Genomic DNA, 7,724 nt, shown 5'->3' on the forward strand with positions numbered 1-7,724 from the left:
TCAGGTCCTTGGTAAAAGGTCTGAAAGGGGGGTGCTGTGGCAAAGATCTACTCGCTGACCCCGTGGAGCCTGAGGGTACTGGGGCAGGAGGCTGCATCTGTGCTGCTTCCGTGCCCGTGCAGGAATAGTCCTGGTGTGAATGGGGTCAGTATTGCATGACCAGGAAATTCTGCTCCTTTTCCTGGGCATCCCCCATCTCTGTGGAGCCAGAGGTGGGTTATTCAAAGCCTCAGTCCTGGTATGAGCTCTTAGGCAGAAGCTCTTCCCTGGGAGGGTGCTGAGGCGCTGGCACAGGGTGCCCAGAGAAGCTGTGGCTGCCCCATCCCTGGCAGTGCTCAAGGCCAGGTTGGACACAGGGGCTTGGAGCAAGCTGCTCCAGTGGAAGGGGTCCCTGCCCGTGGCAGGGGTTGGAGCTGGATAAGCTTTAAGGTCCCTTCAACCTAAACCATTCCAGGGTTCTATGATTCTATGTCTTGAACCATTTTGTGTTCACGCTGCAAATAGCCCTGGCTATACCCTTTGCCCTTGTGTGCATTACATTGTCTCCTACACCCGCACCACCCAGGCCCTCCCCATCCCCTGGGATCCAACATCAATGCTCGGGGCTGTTGCTTTGCTCCCATGAGGGATGTAATCCACGCTCTGAGCTGCGCATCCTCCTCTTGATGCTTCCTGACACCAACATCATCGTGCGCAGGCAGGCGCGGAGCCCGGCTGCCTCCTGCGATTAGGTCCTTGACACAGATCAGGCTGAGACTGCACCAGAGCCTCATCCCCGCTGAGTCGGTGCTGCTGGGGCTGTACAGCTGCTCCTGCACCAACCTGTGACCAGCCCGAGCTGCTCAGCACCGCTCTGTGGTGGGGAGGGGTGGGACCGTGCGCACTGATGCTCTCGCCCATCTGAACTGCACAGGCTGGGATGTCTTGGGAGGCAAAATGCGGTTTCCACGGCTGGAGCCAGGTCAGGGCTTGGATTTGAGCACGGGGACTCTCCCAGGAAGCGCTGTGGGTTCGCTGAAGGCCTCCAGCAGGAGCTCCCCTTCTGCTGGTGGTAGCTCATTCTGTGCGTGGCTCATGGGGAGCTGCTGCCTCCAGCAGCACGGTGGCTCCCGAGCTCTGCTCTCGCTTCTTCTGCACGGGGACCCGTGGCACCGCTGCCCTCCCTCCTGCTGGGGTGCAGAGCCCCCTCCCAACCCCTCTGCTATCGAGGGAGGGGGTAAGGGAAGCTTTTCCCCTTCTCTCTCCATTCCTGCAGCATCCTGCAGGCTGCAGCGCAGGCACAGAGACTTTGAGAGCAGGATCAAGTGCTGTCGCTGCATGCTCACACGGAGCAGTGTGACCCGTCCTAAGCTCTGGGGGTTTAAGCTGCACACAGTGGTGTATGCACGATATCAGATCCTTTCTGCCGTGGAAAAGCACCAAGGTGACACCCCACCCCTGTGAGGCTGCTGGCATCCCCTCCCTGCAGCCCCTCCGAAGTCAAAAGCCGTTTTGTGCACCCCGTCTCATCGGTGGTGGGATCCTGGGCTGTGCAGCAGCAGCAGGCGGGGGGCTTGGGGGTCCCACTCCTCTGCCATGGCTGCAGAATTCCCCCCGTGCTCCTCTAGCCCTTCCCGGGCGGGAGCAGAGCTCACAATGTGACACAGGTCCCCAAAGAGCTCATCAGAGACGGCGGCAGAAGCCGTGTCACCTCCGCGCAATTAATCAGAGGAGCTATTTGTAACTGCAGGCACTGCTGCTCATCACCCGGCGGACGCCTCTTGCAGGTCGAGGCTGCAGAGCCGCATCGGGTGCAATGGGATGTCCTGGGTCCCTTCTGCAACCAGGGGCTTTCCTCTGCATCTCCCCCCACCACCATTTTCCAACACTCTGAGTTTAAACCTTCCTCCCGAGCTCCCAGCCCATGTGCTGCGGTGGGGGGGTTGTGCTGGTGGCTCCAGCTCAGATGATGCTGAACCCTTATGGTTTCCACAGAGGAGCCATTTGAGGTGTGCAAAAGCCTTTGCTGGGGGTTTTGCTTCACTATTCCCTCTTCATCCCTCTTCACACAGCCGTGTGTGTCATATCCGTTACTGGCAAAAAATCTGGGATCAGCAGCCCAGAGAACAAAAAGAGCTTCATGAAATCAGAGCTCACCTCTGTATTATTGCCTATGTGATAGGTGGGGAACTCATCATTCTCAAACCAGTATGTTTATTGCTCCTGGACACTGAGGTGCTGCAGATGCCAGCACCAGCGAAGGTTCTGGCCATTGCATTCTGTTGCAACAGACACAACAGCCCAATTAAGGATAAATCCATCAGGACAAGCCCAGACTTGCTGGATAACTCCAGGTTGGTTTCTCCAAATCCTTGCCCTGCTCCATGCTGCAGCACTGGGGAGGGATGCGGCACCGGTTTAGCTGCATGCAAAGCTCCTGTGCATGCTCCTTGTGGCCCTGCCACCCTGGATTCCTGCTCCCCCTTCTTCCTTACCCCTTCTTCCCCTCCTTTTCCAACACAGGGAGCAGTGTCACTATTAAAGCACCGATCGTGTGACATCTATTCCAATCCCCAGCCGGGGCCTTATCATTAAATGCAAATGCTGGGGAGTAATTGCAGGCGGCAGCAGCAAGGAGAGGGAAATGACAGCGAGCCCGGGAGCATCTCTTAGGTGGGAAAGAGGGACGTGTAAACAAAATATGGACCATTAGCCTGGAGCAACGCTGCCCGTTTTTCTCCTCCTGATGCCTGGCAGCGCTACTTGTGACTGGTCAGAGCTCCTCTTGCATTGCTTGGGAAGGGGATGGCAGGGATGAGGGCGCAGCTCCTCTTACAGCTCCATTTCAGAAGCAAAACCACCTTTTCCTTGCACCCCAGACCTGCCAACGGGTAGAGACAGAGCAAGGTGGGAGCCCTCAGCCTCATCCCCAGCTTACCCAGCTAATCTCTGCTTGTCAGCAGTGCTGAGGCTCTGTCAGCAGCTGCGAGCGGGACTGCAATCTGCCTGCTAAATCCGACAGGATAATTAAAACCAGGTAGGGAGATGCTATCAGCTTCCCTCTCCACTCCTCCCTGTTCCCTTCCCATCCCTCCCTCCTCCTCCTCCTCCTCCTCTGAGGCAGCAGATGGGCTCACTGAGGATGCTGCAGGTTTGGGGGTCTTCCTGTGCCCCCCATCCCTTCTCTTCTCAGAGCAGGGACCCTTCTGGCCATCTCCTGGGCTCCTCTCCATCCCCTCCAGCCTGCAGGAGCAAATTCTCCAGGGAAAGAGCAACGCTGCAGTCAACTGGGGGCACACAAGAAGTTAATTTTATCAATGGAGAAACCCGAGGCAGGGAGGTGGGATTTTTGTCCTGAGTAATGGGAGCATCATGTCTCCAATTAGAGTCTGAAGGATTCATCTTGGAGCTGGGGCCTGTCAGAAGCTGACATTTATTAGGCTGTCAAAGTCAATCTCATTCAAGAGCTGCTTCCATGAGCACACGGGATTATATCTCATTTATACCTTTTCTATCGGGGCACCCAGCTTTGGGCGCGTTTCTTTTGGTTTATCTCTTGTTTTGTCTTCCCTAACTGGAAAGAAACCCAGTGGCACAAACTGGTTCCATTCCATAAAGGTGGTTTGTGATTCATTCTCGTTATTGCTATGCACAATCTGGAGCAAAGATCAGGGGTTCCTCATGCCTGGGGTGGTGCAAAGGCTGGGGTCTTTTCCAGCCAGGTGGCCGGCAGGGAAGGAGACACAAGCTGGGAAGCTCTGGGCTATGCTGGGAATGTGGGACATCCCAAAGCCAGGAGCTGCTGCCCTGTGTCTGCACCGCACCATGCCCGAGGCGGCTTTGGGATGCAGGCAGAGCTCTGGGCTCCCACCAGGGATTGCTGCCAGCTTCCTGCTTGCCCTCGGGACGCTCCAGCGGCGCAGGGAGGACCGGAGCAGTGGATGCTGTCAGGTTAATTGCTCGTGGCGAGGGCTGGCACTGGCGGCAGCGTCTCGTTACCCACCAGCGTGCAGCGGGCGGGTGACAGGCGGTGCCTCTCCAGCCTGGACTGGTTTTGCTCCCTCTCAACGCTGGTTCCCCTTCATCTCCTTCAATACACGGGGGGAATGAAAGGTCTGCTCTGTGCCTGCCAGTCCCCCCTCCCCGGGGGATCGGCTCCGCTCCCAGGCCGCGCCAGCAGTGTCAGCATCCCTAGGGAGAGGCAGCCGGATTGACGGCTCCGACTTCTTTCATTGCTCAATGCCGGGAGAAGAACTATTTTTATCACCTCCTTTCAGTGCTCCCGGCTTCTCCACCTGTGCAGAAGGGACAGGAGAGGTTTAAAACAGCTTTTATCCTGATCCTGGGATGTGCTTTGAATCCTTTTGCCCTGTTTTTCCTCTGTCTCTGCTGTGTGCACCCGCCTGGGTTGGTCTTGGGGCTCTGCAGCTCTCAGCGTGAGCCATCCCATATCGATCCCTCCTGCCCCTGTCTCAGGCTCTCTGTCCTGGTGATTTATCAGGCTGGTTTGGAGATGGGAATGTGGTGTCTCTCGCTGAGCCTGACCCTCTTTAGCATCCCTGGGGATGCTTTGTGAAGCGACAGCATCTTCCATGGGCAGCATATCCTGCCCCAGCAGCAAAACTGGGGTGTCCCAGCACCCCAAGGCTGGGGGGAGGCTCCCAATTGCCTGGCTGCTGGGAGAAGGGGGTGGTCCAGTGCTGAGCCTCCCATGGGACCAGGATTCATCAGCCCTTGCCTGCCACTGCAAATGAGCCTGGTCAGATGCCTTGTTACTGGAATTCAGCCTCCTCGGAGCTGCCTGGACAGGGTTATTACAGGATATTATACAGACCACTTGCATGGCCACCTTCAGGTCATTTCGATCACTTTAAGCTACTTATCTGCCCATTTTCTTCCCCATAATATTTGCCTAATTCGATTACTCTGCAGCCTCAGCATGCTGCAGCGGAATCATCAGGAGATATTACCCAGAGCAAGTCAACTGGATCCACGTTTCCAGCTGCTTCTCTCCAGAGCGGGCTCAGCTCTGCCCTTGCTCAGGGACACTGGGGACAGCCCCAGGAGCCCTCCCCATCGCTGCTGGGCTTGGTCCATAAGTCAGGGCTCTCAGTGGCCAAACGTTAGAGGCCGGCTGGCCCCACACAGCCTCTGTTCTCCACCCTTGTCTCATCAAACCCCGGACTGTTTTTGGGTTGAAGAGACCTTAAAGCTCCTTCAGTTCCAACCCCTGCCATGGGCAGGAACAGCTTCTCTGGGCACCCTGTGCCAGCGCCTCAGCACCCTCCCAGGAAGAGCTTCTGCCTAAGAGCTCATCTCAGTCTCCCCTCGGGCAGGTTCAAGCCGTTCCCCTTGGCCTGTCCCTACAGGCCCTTGGCCAAAGCCCCTCTCCAGGTTTACTGCAGCCTCTTTAGGCACTGGAGCTGCTCTAAGATCTGCCTTTCATGCAGCAGTGGGGAAGAATCCCCTCCCTGACCTGGTGCTCGTGCTCTGAGGATGCAGCTCTGTACCAGCCTGGCTCCTTTCCAGTCAATGCCTCTGAGATGCCACCTCTTTCTGCCGTGATCCCCAAGAGATCAGGCTATGGGGAGTCAAGCAGGGCAGGGTCTGGTTTCTCCAGCAGAGGTTAAAGAGGGAGAATCAGTTCAGAAAACAGCAGCAGGGGAAAAAATAGCCTCTGCTTTGTGTGTAGCTGTCGGGGTCCATCAGTGTCGGGGTGCTGTGAGGACTCCCATAGCCGCTGGCTATGAGCTGGCTGCTGTCAGCAGTGCTGCAAATGTGACCCCCAAGGGGCACCCAGAGGGAGTGAATGTGTGAGTGTCAGTGCCAGGGTGAGCCCTGACAGCATCCACAGATCCAGCCCCTGGGGATCAGCTCTCTGTGGGCACCCTTGGGTGGAAAACCCGAGTCAGGCACTGTCTGAAGGAGGATGGGGGATGCAGGGCTTCCCCAGCAGCAGCAAGCATGCAGATGGCTGCAGGTGTGTCTGGATCAGTGACGAGCAATGCAGCCCCTCCTCATCAGTGCCCCCAGGACTGGGAGCAGGGGTGAGATCCTCCCTTCCAGCCATCCCCAGGACTCACATGGGAGCCTGCAAGCCCTCAAAGGTGCAAAAAAGCCCATGTGGGACCCATATTGCTGCAGATGCCTGAAACACAGCATTTCTTGGAGAGCAGGGACAGGGTACCAGTGGAGGGGGAGTAGCATCCCTGCAAGCCCGGGGCATCCAGGCACGGATGTGTCCGCATCCCCTTGGCTACGCATCCCCCTGCCCGACTCCTGCCAAGGGCAGGATCCCAGCACAGAGCTGGGGACACTGTGCCACCCCTCACTGCCCAGGGAGATGCTCAGGACTAGGAGAAGATGCTGAGTGTTGGGAAGAGCTCAGAGGCTGGTCCTGCCCCCCATGGGTAAAGCTGTTAATGCATAATCCATCACTTTAACAACCTTGACTCCCATTAATGTGATAACGCTTCGCAGAATTAAAGCCTAAAGTCAGGAGGGTAAGAAAATCCAACTCAAATTAATGAGACAAACAGGAGGAGGGAGAAATCCTCTGGTCACGTTTATCACAGAGGCAAAGCCCTGCTTGAGGAAAGGCACCCGAGTCCCACGGAGGGGTTTCCTCTGCAGCACTGACAGGGGGATGCTGCAGCCGGATTGGAACCTTCTGGAAGTGGAGTATAATTTGGGGAGAGGAGCAGCAACCTGCCACCCTCTGCCTCTCATCCCACAAGCGTCCAGCCCAGGCGCTGTGTTTCACAATGGGCTTTGGCCATCAGTGTTGTCACTTCACAGATGTGGAATAAGAAAGTTGTTGGGTTTGTTGTGTTGCTTTTATTGCTTCTCTCCAGCCATAAACACTTGCAGGGTTGTATTGCTGCTCGCTTGGCTTCTCTGGCACGATGGTGCCTCACAGGTCTCCTTCGATCCCAAAATCCCTGCCTCCACCCTTCTCGCTCTCTCATCCTCCTCCCCCAGTGCCTCCCTTCTCTTTCCAACCAAGACCAGCAGCTCAGCAATGGCCACGCAGCTTCGCTCCAGACAGAGCCCTCTTTGTGCTGTCAGGCCTGCGGCAGGGGAAGCCCCTCGTGTGCCCCCATGGAGCTGGTGGTGGAAGAGCCGCCTCGTCCATCCCACCCCTCTCCCCTTCTCCTGAAGGAGGCTGAGACCTCCCAGTCCCCAAAGCACAGGCTGCGGGGGGAGGCTGCTCGATGTGGTGCTTCCCATGCCCAGCCCCTGATTTAAGGATCTCCCTGTGGCACGGGCTGTAAATCCCCCTGGAATAAATTGTAGATGAGAGGCCAGGTAGCTGGCTGCTCACGATAAGGCTGGAGCAGGGATGCGCCACAGTCGTTGTCTGCAGTGGGAGTGCTGCTGGGATTAATCCCACAGGATGTGATGCTCGTGGCCCCTTCCCGGTCTTTCCATCAGGTGGCTGCTGTGGGAGAGGTAATAAAAGTGCTCAGGGAATCAAATCCTGTTAGACCCCGTTGTCCCGGGTGCTCACATGGAGGATGAGCCATGGCTGGGTGTGTTAAGTGCTCCTAGAGCCCCTCTGCCCTGCCTTGGACAGGGATGGGCATACGGATAAGGACAGGGACCAGGTCAGGAGAAGGGACAAGGACAGGGACAGAGCATGCAGATTCCTGGAAGGTTTTGCATGAGTTCAGCTGGACATCACCCATGGGAGCACATGGGGAGACCCATCCCATAGGGATCCTGTATGCTCCAGGAGCACAGCG

Source organism: Lathamus discolor, chromosome 22, assembly GCF_037157495.1.
Source record: "Lathamus discolor isolate bLatDis1 chromosome 22, bLatDis1.hap1, whole genome shotgun sequence".
Classification (NCBI taxonomy): domain Eukaryota; kingdom Metazoa; phylum Chordata; class Aves; order Psittaciformes; family Psittacidae; genus Lathamus; species Lathamus discolor.